Genomic DNA, 26426 nt, shown 5'->3' with positions numbered 1-26426 from the left:
AGGACATCTTGGTCCAACATCCTACTGCAATAACCCTTGATGATCTACAGAGTCTGACCATCTGCATCAACCGACATCTCCGGGAACACAAGTTGGAAAAGAATTTGCCATCTCTGGCTCCTTGATCTCCTCTTTGGATGTCTCTGGTTGAACAGGAAGAGCCAATGCAAATGGGGGCTTTCTATCTTCTTGCGGAAGAGAAATGGAGGAGATGCACACAGGGTCTTTGTATGTATTGTGGAGGTAAAGGACATATGGCTCAACTTTGTCTCACCAAGTCAGTAAAAGGCATGGTCTAGATGGCAGTAGAGAGTTGCGTCTAGGTCATGCATACATCTCTCCAGAAAATTCTGTCCTCTTTCCCATCATACTGAAGTCACCATATGCTCAAGTTTCTGTCTTTGTTGATAGCAGAGCCACAGATAACTTCAAGGATCTGGTGTTCTTTGAGAAATTGGGTCTTACTCCTTAACCTTTGCATAGTTCAGTCACAGTCATCGGTCTGGATGGCAGAAATCTCTCCAAAGTTCTTGTTACTTTCCGGGCTCCACCATTACAGTTAACAGGTGGAGCGTTGCATATGGAAGAACTTTCATATCTCCTTCTGCAATGTCTGCTGGCTCCTGTGGTTCTAGGATTACTGTGGCTTAAATGGCATAACCCAGTAGTCCAGTGTCAAACTGGTGAAATACTGAAGTTACACTTTTTTTTGTAGTTTTTTTTCGGGTTCAGAACTTGGGCCCAGAGCACAGATTGATGATGACTGGAGTCAGGCAGCACTAGGTTGCAACTTCCATTGCTGGCTGTATCTTGATATTGTGCGGCTAAGTCTAACATGTACACATACACACAGAAAATAAATAGACAAAAGACACTATTTATTTTGTGTTTTTCTTTCGGGTCCAGAACTTGGGCCCAGAGCACAGATTGATGACGACTGGAGTCGGGGAACATTAGGTTGCAACTTGCATTGCTGCTGTATCTTGTGCGGCTAAGCCTAACACGCACACACACACAGAAAATGAATAGACAAAAGACACTTTTTGTTTCGTGTTTTTTCTTTGGGTCCAGAACTTGGGCCCAGAGCACAGATTGATGACGACTGAAATCGGGCAGCACTAGGTTGCGTTGCTGTATCTTGTGCTGCTAAGCCTAACACGCACACACAGAAAAAAAATAAAAAGACAATATAATATATATTATTTTTTTTTTGGGTCCAGATCTTGGGCCCAGATGGATGCAGCAGACAGCACAGCACCAGCCCAGATGGATCAGCGCCAGTCCAGATGGATGCAGCAGACAGCACTGCACCAGCCCAGATGGATCAGCAATAGCACCAGCCCAGATGGACACAGCAGATAGCACAGCACAGGTAAGTAGTACTACATCTCCCAGTCCTACACTACTCATCCTCCCTGTTCAGTCTCCACAGCTGGAGTGAAATGGCGGCTGCCACGTGGTCCCTTATATACATAGAGATGAAAGCTCGCGAGCCGTCTTGGATTATTGTTTTTTGTGTTGCGTTAGGGCCAATACGATGGCAGTGCTAGATAGCAATTGTGCCATTTGTGGTAGTGTATTCACCAGATCCACGCTAAGTAGATCATTGTGGTCTCAGGGCCTGATTCAGAGCCGCTCGCTAGATGCAATTGCTTGCTCCCAGCGTATGCAAATCCAGCGCACGCCCAACAAGGCAGGCAATCGCACAGCAAGGCATTAGCACGCCCACTATGTCTTGGCGAGCGATCACTTTGTGTATGCAGATGCCCACCAGTCATTCATAAGACACCCACTTGTGCACGTCATCTCTAGGAAGAGCATGAAAACATTGGTACATCGAGCACCATCGAATGTGCTCGCAGCGCTTGAGGTGGACTATACCTGGCCGCAAACACTGTGATCACTTCAGTGTGAAATAAAACCTGGTGACATGTGCAATGACGCTGACTGTTAATTATGCACACCTATGAAACGGCATAGAAACACAGAGGCACGCTTGCGTTTGTACCTCCACTCCCCCGTTTCTAGTGGCCTGCCCCTGTTACCACCCACAAACGGCCTCTCCTGTCACTCATTCAACTGGGCTGTTTATGCTGAGCGAGCGAGTGCTTCCCGATCTGTCGCAGTGGTTTGCGCACGCGCAATGTGATGCATACGCATGTGCAGAATGCAAATATCGGCCAGCTATGAGTGATCGCATCCTTGCAAGCAGGTCTGAATGAAGTCCTGAGTCTCTTATAGACTCAGGAATCCCCAGGAATCTTAAATTATTGCATCTATTACGATTTTATTGATCGTTTAACTTATCAGTTAAATCCTCAATAACCTTAGATTAAAATCAATATACAATAATAATATATATATACAATATTTTGCAGTGTAAGTATGGCATCTTCATTATCACTAGTGTGCTGCTCTAAGTTGGCTATTCTATTTGTTTTGGAATCTAGCTTGGATAGAATTGTGTTTATGGACGATTGGATAGTATAAATTTTTTTGTCTATGGATGTTTGGATGTTATCCAATTTTTTGTCCATCTGTTGGAAGATTGGGGGATCTACCTGAGACACATCAGAGATAGGGGAAAGTGGATCAGCCTGTGACGGAGAAGGCTGGGACTCCTCCATTGAACTCATGTTGAGTACTAGAGGATCTTTGTGTTGGTGAGATGTATTACTATTATTATTTGTTGGGTTTAACCATTCTCTGAGGCAGCTGTACACTTTGTTTAGAAATTGGGCCGTAAAGGGGCTACATGGATTATGAGACAATGTTAAGAGAAGACTATATGATAGAGCATGCGGTGGTTATTTAGATCCTTTATGGGTATATATATTCTCTTAAGGCTACTTTGTTTTACACAGTTTTAAGAACAATTGTGTGAGAATAGCAAACCTATGCGAATATGGACATACATATGAACCACCTGGCTACACATAGACTCAAACAAAAGAACATTGATGGACAGAGACATGAGACTCTTCCTCCACAGATATAGGCTGACTGGTAGTGGATTACTCCTGTCACACCTTCCAGTGGTCGGCAGGTAGTTGGATGGATCTTCCGGCCAGGTAGCAGGCTTATGTGTGGTCTGGTATGGCAGGTGTCAGGACCACTCCCATAGTACCCCAGTGTAGTTTCTCCAGAGGTAAGCAGTCACAGCAGGACCCCTCCTCTCAAGTTGGAGCAGCAGGCAGAGGGGGGGCAATGAATGAAGAATACTGGGACATCAGCTGGAGGGGATCTGTCTCTCAATAGCACCAGTGTTACAAATCGCGGGCTCGACTTGTCTCCCTCTAGCAGTTTACCTTCTCCTGATGCTGTTGATCCGGTTCTGTCAGTCGCTAGGTGATCTTCACGTCACAGGAGGTCACGTGTTTCCCAAAGCACGCCGTGATTGGTTCCTTCCCCTATTTGTGCATGCTGGCCTTTTGCCGCCCTGCCGACTATAGTGTTCGTTTGGTTCTCTCGGCTCTGCTGCATGTCAGCATTCTGTGCTTTCTTGCTACATTGTGTCCTGGTTCTCCAGTGGTATTGCCTAGCCACTGGTTATCAGCTTCCCAACCGCACCAGCAGCTTCCATGCTGCCACCGACTCCCCGCCACTGCATCAGCTTCCCAGCCGTACCAGCAACTTCCATGCTGCCACCGGCTTACAAATAACTGCATTTGCTCCCCAGCCACATCAGCAGCTTCCGTGCTGCCACTGGCTATCAAAGCCGTATTTCAAGTACACAAACTTGTGTACCGGCTCCCAAGTCACCCCATCGGCTCTCAAAGCCGCATATCAAGTACACCAACTTATGTATCGGCTCCCAAGTCACACCATTAGCTCTCAAAGCTGCATCTTAAGTACACCAACTTGAAAAACGGCTCCGAAGCCACACCATCGGCTCACAAAGCCACATCTCAAGTACACCAACTTGTGTACCGGCTAGCAAGCCGCACCATTGGCTCTCAAAGCCGCATCTCAAGTACACCAACTTGTGTACTGGCTCACAAGCTGCACCATTGGCTCTCAAAGCCACATCTCAAGTACATTTACTTGTGTACCGGCTCCCGAGCTGCACCATTGGCACCTCTTCCACATCAAGGGCTCCCAAAGCCACAACATTTATTCCTTTACTCCTATTGCTGGCTCAAAGCCGCACCATCGGAACCTACCAAGCCTTCCTGCACATCGACACTCAAGCCACAACACTGGATATCCAGCCACACCATTGGCTCTCAAAGCTAAGCCTTCCTGCACATCGACACTCAAGCCACATCACTGGCTCTCCAGCCACACCATTGGCTCTCGAAGTCAAACCTTCCTGTGCATCGGCACTCAAGCCGCATCACCGACTCTCCAGCCACACCATCAGGTCTCTAGTTGCCTCATTGACACTTCCTGTTCCAAACTCCTCACCCCACCACTGGATCCCATCAGACACTCGTGTAAGTCACTACAACCCTGAGTATTAAGTCCAGACAGCCACCTAAGTACCAGTGAATGTCGTTAGTTCTAAGGGAACAATGGGTGGCTGTTAGTGGCAGAAGACCTCGCTAGGCCATGTTCTAGGGGGCTTAAGTCTTTGGGATTCATAACATTATAGTCGGCCAAAATGGAAAAGGAGCTAATATGCAACAGCGACAGAATCTGGTCCAGTTGCTTGCTGCACAAATCCAAGGTCCAAGAGCTCAGCTTGCACATCTAGGAGGTCTGGGCTCCTTCTGATACAGTCCATCTCAATGAGCCTAAAATTAATTTGCTGGACTGATTTTCTGGGGATCACCAACAGTTCCTCAACTTCTGCAAAATATGCAAGATATATTTCAGGCTATGTCCTGTCTCCTCAGGGACAGAATCGCAATGAGTAGGACTGGTTATTTCCCTTCTCCAAGGGGATCCACAGACTAGGGCCTTCGAATTGCCCTCAACCGATGCTGTGTTGCAGTCTGTTAATGCCTTCTTTACTGCTATGGGCCTACTGTATGATGACCCTGACAGAACTGCACTAGCTGAGTCCAACTGATTCTAGTTGGAATGTCCTGGCCTTACTTAGCCAATACCGTCTTGGACTCTCTGAGGCCATCAAGGATATCCTCATTCAACATTCCTCTACTGAGTCCTTGGATGACTTATGCATCAGGCCATCAGTATTGACCGACGTCTCTGGGAACGTAGACGGGAATAAAATCTTCCCACAAAGATTGGATCCCATCTTCAAATCCAAATGAGCCAATGCAAATTGGTGCATCTTGATTGTCACCTGAAGAAAGACACAGACGACGTTCCTTAGGTCTCTGCATGTATTGTGGAGACAAGAGGCATATAGTGAGTAATTTTCCACTTCGACCAGTAAAAGGCAAGGCCTAAATGTTCAGAAGGAATTCCATTTAGGCCTGGCTCCTATTTTCTCCAAGAACTCGGTTCTAGTCCCTGTTGCCATCCGACTTGTTATCTCCACTCTGGCCACCATGGCATTCCTGGATAGTGGTGTGGCTGGCAATTTTATGGATTTTCTGTGCTTCCAGTCATTGGGGGTGCCCACCATTCCTTTGGATCAGAAAACCCCCACCTGCGACTGGATGGAGGATTGATTTCCAGTGGTCACATTAGATATAACAACACCTCCTCTCCATTTGTCAGTCAGAGTTCTGCATTCAGAGACTATTTATTTTTATCTTCTCCGATGTCCCTTAGCCCCAGTTGTTCTCGTTCTCCCTTGGCTCAGGGATCATAACCCTACACTTGATTGGTCATCCGGGGAAATAATAAGATGGAGCCTTGCCTGTCAAACTCACTGTCTAGCTATTCTTATACAGTCAGTTTAACCTGCGGTTGCCGAAATTCCTCCAGCCATCCCACCTCAGTACCGTGATTATGCTGATGTTTTCTCCAAACATCTAGGGGATGTCCTTCCTCTGCATTGGCGATATGTCTGTGCCATTAATTTAGTTCAGGGTACCAAATTACCTAAAGGCTAGTTGTATTCTCTTTCCATTCCAGAGGACAAGGCAATGAAAGAGTACATCGAGGACGCATCGGTGAAGGGATTCAACCGCCCCTCTAAGTCACCGGTTGGGGTTGGGGCTGGATTTTTCTTTATTGGAAAGTGCAGAGATTACAGAGGTCTGAACAACATTACCGTTAAGAACTCTTATCCTCTACCGCTCATCTCGGTACTGTTTGATCAGCTGCGACAAGCTCACATCTTTTCTAAGATCGACCTTCACGGAGCATATAACCTGATCCTAATTCGGAGTGGGGAAGAGTGGAAGACGGCCTTCAGCACTCACTCAGGGCACTATGAGTACTTGGTCATGCCATTCGGCCTTTCCAATGCTCTGGCAGTCTTCCGGGATCTCATCAATGTCCTTCGAGAATTCCTGGGAATATGTATAGTAGTCTATCTCGACGACATCCTTATTTTCTCTCAGTCTGTGGACCAACATCACCAGCAAGTTTTACAAACATTGCATGAGGACCATCTCTACGCTAAACTTTGTGATTTCAATGACACCCAAGTCTCGTTTTTAGGATACATTATATCCTCCCAGGGATTTTCCATGGATCTGGGTAAAGTCAAAGTTGTACTGGAGTGGGTCCAAACAAATACCCTTAAAGCTATTCAGCAATTTCTCGGCTTTGCCAACTACTATAGGAGGTTTATCACGTCTTTCTCTACTATCGTGGCACCCATAGTAGAACTGACTAAAAAAGAGCAGATACCTTCAATTAGACATTTAAGGCTGTTCAGGCTTTCAAGACTCTTAAAACCGCCTTCACACAGGCTTCAGTCCTCCGTCATCCTAATCAGGACATAAAAAGTACATTGAGGATGCATTGGCAAAGGGGTTCATCCGCCCCTCTAAGTCACCGGTTAGGGTTGGCTTTTTCTTTATTGGAAAGTGCATAGTTTACAGAGATCGGAACAACATTACCGTTAAGATCTCTTATTCTCTACCACTCATCTTGGTACTGTTCGATCAGCTGCGACAAGCTCACATCTTTTCTAAGATCGACCTTCGAGGAGCATATAACCTGATCCGAATTGCAGAATGCAATTATGATGTGGGGAATCGGGAGTTACTTGTGATTAAGTGGGCCTTCGAGGAATGGAGACACAGGGCTTGATTCAGAGCCGGACGCTATTTGCGCTCTTTCAGAAAAAGGGGTCGGCTATTTAAATTGAGTGCTCGCTCTTTGCGGTCTGTTGACGCTCTATGTCTGAGCGACTGAACAAAACATGCGCTTGCTATTTTGTAAAGACACCCCCTGGCCGCTTGCATCCTACGTCATCTCCGCTATTTATTTGATTAATCGAGTACATCAAAAGGCGTCTGAACTGCTCGCAGTGCTTGTGGTTCGATTTTCCTACCGAAATCATGCGAACAGTTCAGGCTAAGAGACAACCAAGTGACGTGGCCGACGACACTGCTTTGTTAATTATGCACTCCCTTAAAACGCCCGTTTTGACCATTTGGCACGCCTGCGTTTGGATCACCACTCCCCGTTTTCAAGCACCTTCCCCTGTTACCAACCACAAACGCCTCATCCTGTCACTCAAATTAGCAGGCACTCGCTATTTTGCGAGCGCTCGATTTCTGACCGCAATGACTGGTTGGCGCATGCGCATTACGACCCATACGCATGCGCAGATGTGCGAACATCGCTTGGACCGAACGAGCGGCCGCTTACGTGCGGCTCTGAATCAGGCCCACTGGCTTGAGGGGACCAAGCATCAAATCACGGTTCTTAATGACCATAAAAACTTGTCATATATCCAGTCTGCCAAGCGATTGAACTCCTGACAAGCACGCTGGTCACTATTCTTTACTCGCTTAAACTTCCTTATCTCCTTCCATCCCAGATCTAAAAATATCAAGGCTGACGCTCTCCCCAGGAGCTTTGTTCCAGCGCAGCAGACCGCCTGCTCTGGTGAACCAATTATCCCCGAGTCTCGCATTCACTGTGCTTTTGCCAGAAACTTAGCTAAACACATTCAGGCCTGTTAGTTGGAATCTCCTCCAGAAAAACCTCCTGGTCTTCTATTTGTTCCGGAAAGATTCAGGAATTTGATTTTACTGGATTTCCACTCTCAATGAGCTTTTGGGCATCCTGGTATTAGCAAGACAGCTGACTTACTCTCTTGTGCCATCTAGTGGCCTTCTCTGAACAAAGATGTTCACGAATTTGTCCTGGCATGTGAGATCTGTCCTAGAAACACCTCGGACAGCTCCTTCTGGCCTATTGCTGCCTCTCTCCATACCTAAAAGACCTTGGACACACATAGCCATGGACTTTGTTGTTGACCTCCCAGTTTCTGGCCGATGCTCCATCATCTGGACTGTGGTGGACCGATATTGCAAGATGGCGCATTTCATCCCGTTGACCAAGGGTTTATTTCTTCAGCATATCTTTAACCTGCATAGTCTTCTGGAGGATATAGTGTCAGATCGAGGAGCACAATTTGTGGCACAATTTTGGAGAGCCTTCTGTGCATCCTTGGGCATTCACCTCAGTCTTTCTTCAGGGTATCATCCACAGTCGAACGGGCAAACTGAGCATGCTAACCAGTCCGTGGAGCAGTATCTATGCTGTTATGTTTCCAAATGCCATAATGACTGTGTTTCTCATCTGCCGCTGGCTGAATTTGCCTTTAACAACTCATGCCATTCAGCTTCTCCAGTGTCTCCTTGTTTCTGTCTACCAGTCCTGCCTTCTTGCTCTCAGCTCTGTTGTATTTGGAACAAGTTCCATCAGCCCCCCAAGCCACGCCATCTGCTCTCAAAGCCACATCTCAAGTACACCAACTTGTGTACCTGCTCCCAAGCCGCACCATTGGCTCTCAAATTTGCATCTCAAGTACACCAACTTGTGTACCGCTCCCAAGTCGCACCATCGGCTCACAAAGCCACATCTCAAGTACATCAACTTGTGTACCAGCTCCCAAGCCACACTGTCGGCTCTCAAAGCCACATCTCAAGTACACCAACTTGGGTACCTGTCACAAGCCACCGCACTGCGAATGCAGGATGAGATGAACACTGGGTGAGTGTTGGCTGAAATTTTTCCCACCTCCTATTCTTCATTCTTGGATCATTCTGGATTGGCTCCTGCATCTATTTCCTTCTGGTGTGAACGCTGCTCCGGTGATGGTGATAGCATTTCACGTGTTTCCAGTTTTGGTGTTGAGTACCCATTCCTCCTGTCTGTTTTTGTTACTTGCCACTTGTGTCATCTAGGTGGCATGGTCTGCATATCCATGCTCTGCCATTTGTGTCATCCAGGTGGCACAGCCTGCACTCAGTGTCCAGAGTGCGCAGTTCAGCATCCAGCTGCTTGTGTCAACCCGGTAGCACAGGCCGCAATCCAGCATCTAAAGTACGCAATCCAGCATACCACCGCTTGTGTCAACCCGGTGGCACAGGTCGCAATCCAACATACAGAGTATGCAATCCAGCATACCACTGCTTGTGTAAACCTGGCAGCACAGGCCACAATCCAGCGTACCACCACTTGTGTCAACCTGGTGGCACAGGTCCATCTTCAGACCACCACAGTCTGCCAAGGCTGCTACACGGCCCAAAGGCTGCATCTTGTTCTACGGGCCACAGGCCACAGCCTGCCAAGGCTGCTACATGGCCCAAAGGCCACATCTTATTCTACAGCCCAAAGCCTGCCAAGGCTGCTACATGGCCCAAAGGCCGCATCTTGTTCTATGTCCCACAGGCCAGTCTGCCAAGGCTGTTACATGGCCCAAAGGCTGCATCTTGTCCTATGGCCTACAAGCCACAACAAGCCAGGCTTACCAGCCCTCAAGGCTGCTGCACGGCTCAAAGGCCACATCTTACCTCACCACCCTCCGGACCCAACTAGTCAGAGACTTATCAGCCCTCAAGGCTGCTCCATGGCCACAGCTAGCCAAGCATACCAGCCCTCAAGGCATTATCACCAGCCATAAAGAAAAGTTGCTCTAAGAACTTTTAGTTACATTGAGGTATTGATCTGTCTTCCTCTTTAGTCATGGACCCTGGTCAGAATCCGGTGCAAATTCTTTCAGGCCAGATTCAGGTTCTGACCTAGAAAGTGCAGGAACTTTCCCTCTGAGTGGAGGAGACTCAAGCGGCTCCTGCCTGTCCTACTTTAATCAAGCCTAAATTGAATATTCCGGACCGGTTTTCAGGGAACCGCAAGAATTTCTTAAACTTTAAAGAAAGTTGTGAACTTTATTTTAAGCTCAGACCCCTATCCTCGGGTTCCAAGGTCCAACGAGTCAGGATTGTTATTTCCCTTCTACAGGGAGACCCCCAAACCTGGGCCTTCAGCCTTCCCTCCACATCATCTGTACTTCAGACTATGGTTTCCTTTTCACCACCCTGGGATTATCTATGATGATCTGGACAAAGCAGCCATGGCTGAGGCTAGCCTCCAGTCATTAAAACAGGAGAACAGAGCAGCGGAGGACTATTGTACAGAATTCTGTAGGTGGACCATTGACTCTGGGTGGAACGACTCAACTCTCTGGAGTCAGTTCCAGTGAGGACTTTCGGATCAGATAAAGGACATCTTGGTCCAACATCCTACTGCAATAACCCTTGATGATCTAATGAGTTTGACCATCTGCATCAACCGACATCTCCGGGAACACAAGTTGGAAAAGAATTTGCCATCTCTGGCTCCTTGATCTCCTCTTTGGATGTCTCTGGTTGAACAGGAAGAGACAATGCAAGTGGGGGCTTTCTATCTTCTTGTGGAAGAGAAATGGAGGAGATGCACACTGGGTCTTTGTATGTATTGTGGAGGTAAAGGACATATGGCTCAACTTTGTCCCACCAAGTCAGTAAAAGGCATGGTGTAGATGGTAGTAGAGAGTTGCATCTAGGTCATGCATACATCTCTCCGGAAAATTCTGTCCTCTTTCCCACCATACTGAAGTCACCATATGCTCAAGTTTCTGTTTCTGCCTTTGTTGATAGCGAAGCCACAGATAACGTCATGGATCTGGTGTTCTTTGAGAAATTGGGACTTACTCCTTAACCTTTGCATAGTCCAGTCACAGTCATTGGTCTGGATGGCTGAAATCTCTCCAAAGTTCTGATTACTTTCCGGGCTCCACCATTACAGTTAACAGTTGGTGCTTTGCATATGGAAGAACTTTCATATCTCCTTCTTCAATTTCTGCTGGCTCCTGTGGTTCTAGGATTACTGTGGCTTAAATGGCATAACCCAGTAGTCCAGTGTCAAACTGGTGAAATACTGCAGTTGCAGTTGAAATACTGCAGTTGTTTTGATCATTGTCTGTCTCATCCTGTTTGTATAGCAGCGGCCATTCCGTCTGAGTCTCAATCAGTACCCACTCCCTATATTGACCTAACTGAAGTGTTCTCTAAGAAGAAGGCCAATGTTCTACCACCTCATCGGTCCTTCAATTGTGCCATCAATCTTTTACCTGGTTCCAGACTCCCAAAGGCAGGCTATATGCTTTGTCTGTTCCTGAGGATAAAGCTATGCAGGAGTATATCCAGGAGGCTCTGTAAAAAGGATTTATTTGGCCATCCAAGTCTCCTGAAGGAGCTGGTTTCTTTTTTGTTCAGAAAAAAGACGGATCACTCCGACCTTGTATTGATTTTAGAGGATTAAATGCCGCTCATCTCAGTTCTCTTTGATCAACTGAGGGAGGCTTCTATTTTTTCAAAGATTGACTTGCGGGGAGCATACAACCTTATCCGCATCCACAAAGGAGATGAGTGGAAGATGGCATTCAACACCCACTCGGGGCATTTCAAATATCTTTGTCATGCCATTTGGTCTCTCCAACGCCCCATCCGTCTTCCAGGACTTTATTAATGAGGTCTTAAGAGATTTCCTGGGAGTCTTTGCTGTTGTATACCTAGATGACATCCTCATCTACTCCACATCCATGAAACAGCATCGATAGCATGTGAGACTGGTGTTGCAGAGACTCCTTGATAACAGTTTATATGCCCAGTTGGAGAAATGTGAGTTTGAGGTGGAAGAAGTCTCCTTCTTGGGTAACATCATCTCCTTTCATGGATTCTCCATGGATCCTAATAAGGTGAAGGCTATCCTGGATTGGGAACAACCCACATCTCTAAAGGCCATTCAGCGTTTCCTAGGATTTGCGATTTATCACAGGTTTGTCAAATCCTTCTCCTCAATTGTCTCTCCAATCATGGACTTAACAAAGAAAGGGGCTGATTTTGCTAACTGGTCCTCCAGCGCCATTCACGCTTTCAACTCCCTCAAGACGGCTTTCGCGTCGGCTCCTGTCCTCCGACATCCCAACCCAGATCTTCCTTTTGTGGTTGTAGTGGATGCTTCTGAGATCAGAGTTGGAGCCATCCTTTCTTAGAGAGATTTGGAAGATTACAAATTACACCCATGCACCTTTTTCTCTCAGAAATTTGATTCAGTGGAGAGAAACTATGATGTGGGCAACCGAGAGCTTCTAGCCATTAAGTGGGCATTTGAAGATTGGAGACACTGGTTAGAGGGGGCTAACCATGTTGTCTCAGTTCTGATGGATCATAAAAATCTGGCATATATTGACCCTGCCAAGAGACTGAACACTAGGCAAGCACGATGGGCCCTGTTCTTCACCTGCTTTAACTTTGTCATCTCCTTTCATCCTAGTTCCAAGAACATGAAGGCGGATGCCCTTTCTCAGAGCTTTTCCATCGATCATTGGGCCTCATTCAGACCCGGTTGCAAGTGCCGAGTGCTCCCAACTGGGTCGATGTTTGCCCACTGGGCATGCGTACGTCGGAGCCGGCTCCGATGTGCGCATGTGTGAGACCCGGCTAGCAATGGGCGCTCCGTCGCTCTGGGTCTTGCACAAAAGGGGGCGAGGTGTCGATGTTGATTGACAGCATGCCCCATTTGGAAGGCGGGCAGGGGGGTGGCCGGCCAAACGGAGGCGTTCCTGATGGAACGCTTGTCGTTTGGGGGCGACCCCACTGACATCACCAGTGATGTCAGTGGGGAGCTTCCTGCTTGATCAGAGCTGGAAGCTCCCTGGGGTGTGCGAGTGCCGAGACCCAACCTTAGGGTCTCGTCGCAAGCCCCGATGGTTGCAATGGTGCTGACCATCATGACCATCACCCTGGTTGGTCACTAAGCTGTGGGTGGTAACCCACAGCTTAGCTAGTGACCAGGAGGCCGCACTTCAAGATGCAAGCGGCCGCCCACATTCAGAGCGGCCGCTTGCATCTAACGACCAGGTCTGAATGAGACCCATTGTCCTAGTATTGGAGAAGAAACCATCATTCCGGCTTCCCGGATTCATCTAGCTTTGACAAGAAACTTGGCCATGCTCTCTTAGGCAATGCCCTTCTGAAGCTCCTTCTGAAGTGTCTCCAGGAGTGATGTTTGTCCCAGAGAGATCCTGTAAGACAGTCCTGGTCGACTTCCTTTCATCCAAAGCTGTTGGTCATCCAGGAATTGTGAGGACTCTGGAACTACTTTCGTCTCGTGTCTCGTGATATTCATTAGTTTGTGGCAGCTTGTGATCTCTGGCCCTGATTCAGAGCCGGACGCTCGGACCAGAGCACTCGCTCTGAATCAGGGCCATCCTAGTTAAATTTGGAGCGGTCTTTTGGACACTCGCATAGCTGTGGGTTACCATCCACAGCTTATGCGAGCATCCATGATGATGGTTGCGATGGTCAAGACCATCGCGACCATCGGGCTTGCGAAGAGACCCTGCGGTAGGGTCTCGCTGCCGCAATCCCCGGAGTGATTTTGGCTCTATCAGAGCCAAAATCACTCCCACTGACATCACTAGTGATGTCAGTGGGGCCGGCCCCAGACGGTAGGCATTCCCATCGGAACGCCTCTGTCTGGCAGCCATGCCCCCGGCACGCCCACCAAAGGGAGCATGCTGTCACTCACCATCGACAGCACGCCCAATTTGGGGCGAGACCCGGAGTGACAGCTTGGCTGTCGCTATCCGGGTCGTGCGCATGCGCATTTGGGTACCATCGACCCACTTGCGAGCATCCTGCGCTCGTGAGCGGGTCTGAATGAGACCCTCTGTTCCAGAAACAAGACTTTCGGGACCACTCCTGCTGGCCTGTTATGTCCACTACCTACTCCTCTTAAACCATGGACACATATCACGATGATTTTCGTGGTGGATCTGCCGTCATCTGCTTATTACAAACTGATAGCACTGCATCCCTAACACTGCAAGTACTGCAACCACTGCATCCCCCACACTGCAAACACTGCACCCAAACACTCCAAGCCTTGTACCCACACACAAGCACTGTACTCATACACTGCAAGCACTTCATCCTTCACAGCACTGCATCCCTCACAAAGAACAACACTCATACACTGCAAACACTGCAACCACTGCACCCACACACTGCTGGCACTGCATCCCAGTGGCAAACACAGGATTTTGAAAGGGGGGTTTCCAATACTTGGTTACAAAACCAATGGCAAAAAATCTAACTACATACAGGCAGCACTCCTCGGGTACTCAATAATCAATAATCCAAGCTTGTTAATCCATTACTGTGCAACGTTTCAGATGAATATTACATATTTCATCAATGCCTTTTATGAAATATGTAATAATTGCATCTGAAACGTTGCACAGTAATGGATTAACAAGTTTGGATTATTGCGTACCTGAGGAGCGCTGCCTGCATGTGATTGTATATTCAAGACTGAGCGTTCTGCTTAGTTTTTAGGATCTGCACTCCGGGTGTTGAACTTTTTTATTTGGAGTCTACTTGACTATATTTATATGGAGCTTTTCAGCTCCTTGAAGGAATAAAAAGGCAGCACTGCAAACATACACTGTGACATATACACGCACACACTGACACAGACATATAACACACACACTGCACTGACAAAGCATATACACACACACACTGACACACACATACACTGACAAAGCCTAGACACACACACACACACACACTGACAGACACTGTACTGACAAAGCCTATACACACACACACACACAGACTGACACACACACACACACTGACACAGACACATAACACACACACTGCACTGACAAAGCCTATACACACATACACTGACAAAATCTAGACACACACACACTGACAGACACTGCACTGACAAAGCCTATACACACACACTGACAAAGCCTATACACACACAGAGACTGACACACACACTGACGGATGTTGAATGACTGCTCGCCCCGTTTGGGAGGCGGGCAGGGGGGGTGGCCAGCCAAACGAAGGTGTTCCTGACGGAATGCTTGCCGTCTGGGGGTGGCCCCACTGACATCAGCATCCCTCACACTGCAAGCACCACACCCACACTGCAAGCACTGCATCCCTCACATTGTAAGCACTGCACCCACACACTCTATGCACTGCATCTATACAATGCATCTCACACTGCAAGCACAGAACTCACTTACTGCAAGAATTGCACTCACACACTTAAACCACTGCATCCCCCACACAGCAAGCAATGCATCCCTCACACTGCAAGCATTGCATCCACACACTGAAAGCATTGCACCCCTCACACTTTGAGCACTGCACCTACACACTGCAACAACTGCATTCCATACACTGAAACTGCACTCAAATACTTCAAACCCTGCACCCACACACTGCAAGCACTGCATCCCTCACACTGCAAGTACTGCACCAGAACACAGCAAACACTGCACTAACACACTGCAAGCAATGCATCCCTCACACTGCAAGCTTTACACCCACAGACTGCAAGCATTGCATCCCTCTAATTTTAAGCACTGCACCTACACAATGCATGCATTGCATCTATACAATGCATCTATCACACTACAAGCACAGAACCAACACACTACAAGCAGGTCTCCCACACACTACAAGCACTGCATACCTCACAATGTAAGCACTGAACCTACTCACTGCAAAAACTGCATCCATCACACTCTAACCACTGCACTAACACACTGCATGCACTGCATCTATACAATGCATCTCTTACACTGCAAGCACTGAACCCACAGCCTGCAAGAACTGCACCCACACACAGCAAGAACTGCATCCCGCACACTGCAAGCACTGCACCCACACATTGCATGCACTGCATCCCTCACACTGCAAGCACTGCACCAACACACTGCATGCACTCCATCTATACAATGCATCTCTTACACTGCAAGCACTGAAACCACATCCTGCAAGCACTGCAACCACTGCATCCCTCACACTGTAAGTACTGCACCCAAACACTGCAACAACTACACCCACATACTGCAAGCACTGCATCCCTCACATTGTAAGCATTGCACCCACACATTGCTTCCAATGCATCTAAACAAGATATCTTTCACACTGCAAGCACAGAACCTACACACTGCAAGAACTGCACCCACACACTGCAAGCCCTGCACCCACACACTGCATGGACTGAATTCATCACACTGCAAGCACTGCATCCATCAAGCTGCACCCACACACTGCAAGCCCTGCACCCACACACTGCAAGCACTACATCCCTCAAACTGAAAGCACTGCACCCACACACTGCAAGCACTGCACCAACAGACTGCAATCACTGCATCACTCACACTACAAGCACTGCATTTACATAATGCAAGCACTGATTCCCTCACACTGCAAGCACTTTAACCACTGCATCCCTTACACTGCAAGCACTGCATCCCTCACACTTTGAGCACTGCAACCACTGCACTCCTCACACAGCAAGCCCTACACCCAACAACTGCAAGCGCTGCATCCCTCACATTGTAAACACTGCACCCACACACTTTACGCACTGCATCTGCACAATGCATCGCTTACACTGAAAGCACTAAACCAATACCCTGCAACCACTGCAAAAACTAGAGCCCTCACACTGCAAGCACTGCACCCAAACACTGCAAGCACTGTGACCACACACTGCAATCATTGCATTCCTCACACTGTAACAACTACACCCACACACTGCAAGCACTGTGGCCCTTTCAGAGGTGGTCGCAAGAAGCGAGCGCTCGCTCTGAATGAGGGCGCCCCCTTGACTTTTGAAGTGCGGCCTCCTGGTCGCTAGCTAAGCTGTGGGTTACCACAGCTTTAGCAACCGACCAGGTTGATGGTCGTGATGGTCAAGACCATCGTGACCATCGGGGCTTGCGACGAGACCCTAAGGTTGGGTCTCGGCAACCGCAAGCCCCAGGGAACTTCCTGCTCTGATCGAGCAGGAAGCTCCCCACTGACATCACTGCTGATGTTATTGTGAAACCACCCCCCCACCATGCCTACAAAACGGGTTAAGCTGTCTATCACAATCGACAGCCGCCCCTTTTGTAGTGAGCTCCGGAGCAAGAGAATTTCTCTCTCGCTCCGGGGCTTGCGCACGCGCAGTGCAGCCGCTGCGCATGCACAAGGCCTAAACATCAACCCAGTTGCGAGCGCTCAGCACTTGCAACCGGGTCTGAATGAGGTCCAGTATCCCTCACATTGTATGCATTGCACCCACACACTGAATGCACTGCATCTAAACAAGGCATCTTTCGCATTGCAAGCACAGAACCCACAATCTGCAAGAAATGCACCCAGACACTTCAAGCACTGCATCCCTCACACTGTAACCAGTGCACCCACACATTGCAAGCTCTGCACCAACACACTGAACAGACTGCATCCCTCACACTGCAAGCACTGCAGCCAGGGGCTGGCTGGTGAATTTTAGCCTGGGGGGCAAGCACACAGCACCAGCCCATGAGCAGTGACTCAACCTTCCCCGTCTCCCTAACTCTTAAGGTGCGTACACACTAGACAATATGCTCCCTGAGCGATATCGTCTAGAATGTCCCCGGCAGGGTGTGCTCAATGTCGTTCATGACATTGAGCACACCCGCTGAACTATATCATTAACGATATCGTTCAGGGCCGTGCTCTCTCCCCCATTCCCCAACATGCAGCAACCTGACGATGTTGTTAACCCGATGAACGATAATGACGAACGACCCGCGGGAATGCGCGTCGTCGTTATCGTTCATCAGTTTTGTGTTAAAAATGGACGATAAAGTGGACGACTGAACGATAACGATATCGTTATCGTTCAGTCGTCCACTTTAATCACCCAGTGTGTACGCACCATAACCCTCCCTCCCTGGTGCATAAACCTAACCTCCCCTCCCTGCGCTCGAAAAAGCATCACACTCCCCCCTTATCTACACCACAGCACGAGTTACACACTCCCCTCTCCTCCCTTACCAACACCCCAGCACCAGTTATACACACTCCCCTCCCCCTTACCAACACCCCAGCACCAGTTATACACTCCCCCCTCCCCCTTACCAACACCCCAGCACCACTTATACACTCCCCCCTCCCCCTTACCAACACCAGTTAAACACTCCCCCCTCCCCCTTACCAACACACCAACACCAGTTACATACTCCCCTCTCCCCAGCACCAGTTACACACTGTCCCCTCCCCAGCACCAGTTACACACTCCCCCCTTACCAACATCCCAGCACCAGTTACACACTGCCCCCTCCCCAGCACCAGTTACACACTCCCCTCTCCCCCTTACCAACACCCCAGCCCCAGTTACACACTTCCCTCTCCCCCTTACCAACACCCCAGCACCAGTTACACACTCCCCCATCCCCAGCACCAGTTACACACTCCCCCCCAGCACCAGTTACATACTCCCCAGCACCAGTTACACACTGCCCCCACTCCAGCACCAGTTACACACTGCCCCCTCCCCAGCACCAGTTACACACTCCCCCCTCCCCCCTTACCAACATCCCAGCACCAGTTACACACTCCCCAACACCACATCACCAGTTACACACTCCCCCCAGCACCAGTTACATACTCCCCCCTCCCCAGCACCAGTTACACACTCCCCCCTCCCCAACACCACATCACCAGTTACACACTCCCCCCCAGCACCAGTTACATACTCCCCCCTCCCCAGCACCAGTTACACACTCCCCCCTCCCCAGCACCAGTTACACACTCCCCCCTTACCAACATCCCAACACCAGTTACACACTCCCCCCTGCCCAACACCACATCACCAGCTACAATCCCCACCAGTTACACACTCCCCTCTCCCCCTTACCAACACCCCAGCACTAGTTACACACTCCCCTCTCCCCCTTACCAACACCCCAGCACTAGTTACACACTCCCCCCTCCCCCTTACCAACACCCCAGCACTAGTTACACACTCCCCCCTCCCCCTTACCAACACCCCAGCACCAGTTATACACTCCCTCCTCCCAAACACTACAGCACCAGTTACACACTCCCCCCTCCCCAACACCACAGCACCAGTTACACACTCCCCCCTCCCCAACACCACAGCACCAGTTACACACTCCCCCCTCCCCCCTTACTAACACCAGCAGCATTTACAAACACCTCCCCTTAGCAGCACTATTTAAAAAAAACAAAAACAAAACTTCCTTACCTGATGCCGGTGACTGCTGCTCTTCCAGTCCAAACACAACAATGCCCGGAGGCTGAGTCTAAGAAGCTGCGCCTCCTTGAGCTCTGCTGAGAGCTTCCTGGGCATGGCTGCTTTTTCTCCTGCTATATTGCCGGCTGCCAGTAGTAGCAACTGCCCGGCAGCAATTACAATAAAGAAAAATTGCCTGAAACTGACAGGAGGGGAGGGTCACGGGAGGGGTGGGGCCTGTGGTGTGGGGGCGGGGCCTTGGAATGTCGGGCAGGCTGCTGCAAACAAGAGTATGCAGCACTGAGCCAGAAGGTCCAGGAGGGGAGGCGGAGCTGCGGGCGTGGAACTCCTTTCCAATCCTCCCCCTCGGTGATGAGATTACAGTGCCGGCCATCATGTGTATGCAGCATATGGTTGCAGTCAGCTGGCGGCCCCCCTGAGCTTAAATTGTACCGGCCCGGGGGGCAGATGGCACCCTGCCCCCCGGCCCAGTCCGCCACTGACTGCAGCCACACTCTGCAAGCACTGCATCCATCACACTGCACCCACACACTACAAGCCCTGCACCAACAGACTGTAAGCACTGAGGACCTCATTCAGAGTCGGTCGAAGCGGCCGCATAGTCGTACGCCACCGATGTTCGCTATACTGCACATGCGTAAAGTTCGCAATGCGCGTGCGCAAACTAGCCACTACGATCAGAAATTTCTCTCTCCTTGAGTGACAGATGGAGGCGTTTGTGGGTGGTAACAGGGGAAGGTGCTTGAAAACGGGGGAGTGGAGATCCGAACGCAGGCGTGCCTCATTATGTGAACAGCGTTTTATGGGAGTGCATACGGATTATGGGAGTGCATAATTAACAAAGTAGCATCATGGCACATGTGACATGGGAGGTTTTTACACTGACATGATCGTAGAGAGGGTATGGTCAACCTTAAGCTCTACGACCAGTTCCGTTGGTTCCCGATGGTCTCGATTAATCCTTATATGCCCGGAGATGACGTGCAATGCGTACGAGAAGGGGGCATATTTTTTTGTCTTCTGACCGCTTCCTCCCCTTGGTCGGCCAACTACCGATCCGAACTTAGGGACGCAACTAGCGAGGGAATCATTTGAATATCCGGCCCCTTTTCCCGTACGACCGTGCGGCCGCTTCGACCGACTCTGAATGAGGTCCTAATTCCCTCACACTACAAACACTGCAATCACTACATCCCTCACACTGCGAGCACTGCATACACACACTGCAAGCACTGAATCTCTCACACAACATGCACTTCAACCACTGCATCCCTTACACTGCAAGCACTGCATCCTTCACACTGCAAGCACTGCAACCACTGCATCCCTCACACTGCAAGCACTGTATCTACACAGTGACAGAACTGCACCAATCACACTGTAATCATTGCATCCACACACTGCAAGCATGGAATCCTTTACACTGCAAGCTCTGCTTCCACCACACTGTAATCACTGAACCTACACACTGCATTCACTGAATCTATACAATATATCCAAACACTGCAATCGCTGAACCCAAGTACCACAACCACTGCATCCCTCACACTGCAAGCGGTTTACCCAAACACTGCAAGCACTGCATCCCTCACACTGCAAGCCCTTCACCCTCCCTCTGCAAGCACTGCATCCCTCACATTGTAAGCACTGCAGCCACACACTGTATGCACTGCATCTATGCAATGCATCTCTTACACTGAAAGCACTGAAAAACCAGCAAACACTGCAACCACTAGATCCCTCACACTGCAAGTACTGCACCCAAACACTGCAAGCACTGTGCCCACTTACTGCAAGCATTGCATCCCTCACACTGTAACAATTACACCCACACACTGCAAGCACTGCATCCTTTACATATTAAGCACTGCACCCACACACTGCATGCACTGCATCTAAACAAGGCATCTTTCACACTGCAAGCACAGAACCCACACATTGCAAGAACTGCACCCACACACTTCAAGCACTACATCCCTCCCACTTTACCAATGCATCCACACACTGCAAGCCTTGCACATACAAACTGCACGGACTACATCCCTCACAGTGCAAGCACTGCATCCATCCCACTGCTCCCACACTGCAAACCCTGCACCCACACACTGCAAACACTACATCCCTCAAACTGAAAGCACTGCACCAACACACTGCAAGCACTGCATCCACTCACAACAAGCACATACCAATCACACTTTGAGCACTCAACCTTCACACTGCTAGCACTGCAACCACACACTGCAAGCATTCCATCCCTCATGCTGCAAACTCTGATTCCTTCACACTGCAATCACTGCATCCCTCACACTGCGAGCACTGCATCCACACACTGCAAGCACTGCAACAACTGCATCACTCACACTGCAAGCACTGCATCCACACACTGACAGCACTACACCAATCACACTGCAATCACTGCTTCCACACACTGCAAGCATGGGATCCTTTAAATTGCAAGCACTGCATCCCCCACACTGTAATCACTGAACCTACACACTGCATGCACTGAATCTATACAATATATCCAAACACTGCACGCATGGAACCCAAGGACCGCAACCACTGCATCCCTCACACTGCAAGCTTTTCACCCAAACACTACAAGCACTGCATCCCTCACACTGCAAGCACTAAATCCCTAACACTGCATGCACTGCATCCTCTTATTGCAAGCACTGCACCAACAGACTGCAAGCACTGGTTCCCTCACACTGCAAGCACTGCTTCCACAAACTGACAGCACTGTACCAATCACACTGCAATAGCTGCATCCACACACTGCAAGCACTGCACCCACACACTGCAAGCACTTCATCCTGTTCACTGCAAACACTGCATCCTTCACATTGTAATCACTGTACCTTCACACTGCATGCACTGAATCTATGCAAATGCATCAAGCACTAAACCAAAGCACCGCAACCACTGCATCACACACACTGCAAGCTTTTCACCCAAACACTGCAAGCACTACAGCAACAGACTGCATACACTGCATCTATACAATGCATCTCTTACACTGCAAGCACTGAACCCACGTCCTGCAAGCACTGCAGCCACTACATCCCTCACACAGCAAGTATAAATGCATCCAAACACTGCAGGCACTAAACCCAAGCACTGCAGCCACTGCATACCAACTACTGCAAGATTTTCGCCCAAACACTGCAAGCACTGCATCCCTCGCACTGCACCCACACACTGCAAGCACTGCATCCCTCACACTGCAAGCACTAAATTACTCACACTGCTAGCACTGCAAACACACACTGCAAGCACTGCATCCCTCACATTATAAGCACTGCACCCACACACTGCATGCACTGCATCTAAACATTGCATATCTCACACTGCAAACAAAGAACCCACACACTGCAAGAACTGCACCCACACACTTCAAGCACTACATCATTCACACTGTAACCACTACACCCACACACTGCATCCACACACTGCAATCATTGCACCCCTCACACTGTGAGCACTGAGCCTACACATTGCCTACACTGAGTACCTCATTCAGAGTCGGTCGTTGAGGCCGCACGGTCGTAAGGTAAAAGGGGCCGGATGTGCAAATGAAGCGCTCGCAAGTTGCGTCATTAAGAAGGGGTCCTTAGCTGGATGAGCGAGGGGAGGATACTGCCGTAAGACTAAAAATACGCCCCTTCTCGATCCCATTACACGTCATCTCCGGGCATATAAGGATTAATCGAGACCACCGGGAACCATCGGAGCTGCTCGTAGACCTTCAGGTTGACCATACCCGCTCTTAAGCACTACGATCAAGTCAGTGTAAAAACCTCCCATGTCACATGTGCCATGACACTACTTAGTTAATTATGCACTCCCATAAAACGCCGTTTGCATAGTCAGGCACGCCTGCGTTCGGATCTCCACTCCCCCGTCCACAAGCACCTTCCCCTGTTACGACCTGGCCAAGTTGAAGGAGAGAGCAATTTCTGATCATAATAGCTAGTTTGCGTACAGCATTGCGAATTTTACGCATGTGCAGTTTAGCGAACATCGGTGGCATATGACCGTGCAGCCACAACGACCGACTCTGAATGAGGTCCTGAATCTCTCACACTCCAAGCACTGCACCCAAACACAGCAAGCACTGCATCCCCCACATTGTAAGCACTGAACCTACACATTGCATGTACTGCATCTAAAACAATGCATCTCTCACACTGCAAGCATAGAACCCACACACTGCAAGAACTGCACTCACACACTTCAAGCACGGCATCTCTCACACTGTAACCGCTGCACCCACACACTGCAAGTACTGCATCCCACACATTGCAAGCACTGCATCCCTCACATTATATGCATGCACTGCATCTAAACAATGCATATCTCACACTGCAAGCATAGAACACACACTGCAAGAACTGCACTCACACTTCAAGCGCTGCATCGCTCACACTGTAACCACTGCACCCACACACTGCAAGCACTGCATCCCACACACTGCAAGCACTGCATCCCTCACACTGCAATCATTGCACCCCTCACACTGTGAGCACTGCGCTTACACAATGCAAGCACTGCATCCCTCACACTGCAAGCATTGCATCCCCCACAATGTAAGCACTGAACCTTCACAATGCATGTACTGAATTTATATAATGAATCCAAACACAGCAAGCACTGAACCCAAGCATCACAACCACTGCATCACTCACACTAAAAGCCCTGCACCCACACACTGCAAATCCTCCACCCACACATTGCAAGCCCTGCACCCACATAATGCAAGCACTGTATCCCTCAAACTGTGAGCAATGCACCAACAAACTACAAGCACTGCAACAACAGACTGCAAGCACTGATTCCCTCACACTGCAAACACTGCAATTACTGAATCCCTCACATTGTAAGCACTGCATCCACACACTGCAAGCAATGAATCTTGAACAATACAAGCACTGCAACCACTGCATCCCTCACATTGCAAGCACTGCAACCCTCACACTGCAAGCGCTGCAACCACTGCATCCTTCACACTGGAAACACTGCTTCCACACAATGACAGCATTGCACCAATCACACTGCAATAACTGCATCCACACACTGTAATCGCTGAACTTACACACTGCATGCACTGAATCTCTACAAATGTATCCAAACACTGCAAGCACTGAACCCAAACACCGTAACCACTGCATCCCTCACACTGCAAGATTTTCACCCTCACACTGCAAGCACTGCATTCCTCACACGGCAAGCGCTGCACCCTTGCACTGCAAGTACTGCATCCCTCATACTGCAAGCACTGCATCCCTCACACTGCAACCCTCACACTGCAATCACTGCAATCACTGCATCCGTCACACTGGAAACATTGCTTCCACACAATGACAGCATTGTACCAATCACACTGCAATAACTGCATCCACACACTGTAATCGCTGAACCTAAACACTGCATGCACTGAATCTCTACAAATGTATCCAAACACTGCAAGCACTGAACCCAAACACCGTAACCACTGCATCCCTCACACTGCAAGATTTTCACCCTCACACTGCAAGCACTGCATTCCTCACACGGCAAGCGCTGCACCCTTGCACTGCAAGTACTGCATCCCTCATACTGCAAGCACTGCATCCCTCACACTGCAAGCACTGCAACCACTGCATGCGGCACACTACTAGCATTGCATCCACACACCGCAAGTACTGAATCCCTCACACTGCAATCACTGCATCCACACTGCAAGCACTGCATCCAAACACTGACAGCACTGCAGCAATCACACTGCAAGCACTGCATCTCCCACACTCTAATCACTGAACCTACACACTGCAAGCACTGAATCTATACAAATGCATCCAAACACTGCAAGCACCTCATTCAGAGTCGGTCGTTGCGGCCGCACGGTCGTACGCCACCGATATTCGCTATACTGCGCATGTGTAAAGTTCACAATGCGCGTGTGCAAACTAGCCGCTACGATCAGAAATTTCTCTATCCTTGAACACAGCCAGGTCGTTAGTTTGAGTGACAGATTGAGGCGTTTGTGGGTGGTAACAGGGGAAGGTGCTTGAAAACGGGGGAGTGGAGATCCGAACGCAGGCGTGCCTAATTATGCGAACTGCGTTTTATGGGAGTGCATACAGTTTATAGGAGTGCATAATTAACAAAGTAGCGTCATGGCACATGTGTCATGGGAGATTTTTACACTGACATGATTGTAGAGCTTAAGAGAGGGTATGGTCAACCTTAAGCTCTACGATCAGTTTCAATGGTTCCCGATGGTCTCGAATAATCCTTATATACCCGGAGATGACGTGCAATGTGTATGAGAAGGGGGCATATTTTTTTTAATTCCGACTGCTTCCTCCCCTTGGTTGGCCAGCTACCGATCCGAATTTAGGGATGCAATTTGCGAGGGAATCATTTGAATATCCGGCCCCTTTTCCTGTACGACCGTGCGGCCTCTTCGACCGACTCTGAATGAGGTCCTGAATTCATAATACTACAACCACTGCATCCCTTACACTTCAAACACTGCAACCCACACACTGCAAGCACTGCATCCCTCAGATTGTAAGCACTGCACCCACACACTGCATGCACTGCATCTAAACAATGCATCTCTCACACTGCAAGCACAGACCCCTCACACTGCAAGAACTGCACCCACAACTTTCAAACACTGCATCCCTCACACTGCAAGCACTGCATCCCACACACTGCAAGCACTGCATCCCACACACTACAAGCACTGCATCCCTCACATTGCATGCACTGCATCCACACACTGCAATCATTGCAACCTTTACACTGCGACCACTGAGCCTACACACTTCAAGCACTGCATCCCTTAAACTGCAAATATTGCACCCAAACACAGCAAGCTCTGCATCCCCCACACTGTAAGCACTACACCCACACACTGCAAGCACTGCATCCCTCATATTGTAAGCACTGCACCCACACACTGCATGCATTGCATCTAAACAATGCATCTCTCACATTGC

Source organism: Taudactylus pleione, unplaced genomic scaffold, assembly GCF_031769625.1.
Source record: "Taudactylus pleione unplaced genomic scaffold, aTauple2 ptg001607l, whole genome shotgun sequence".
NCBI classification, from domain to species: Eukaryota; Metazoa; Chordata; class Amphibia; order Anura; family Myobatrachidae; genus Taudactylus; species Taudactylus pleione.
The sequence above is the reverse complement of the archived record's forward strand: the minus strand, read 5'-3'. Positions refer to the sequence as shown.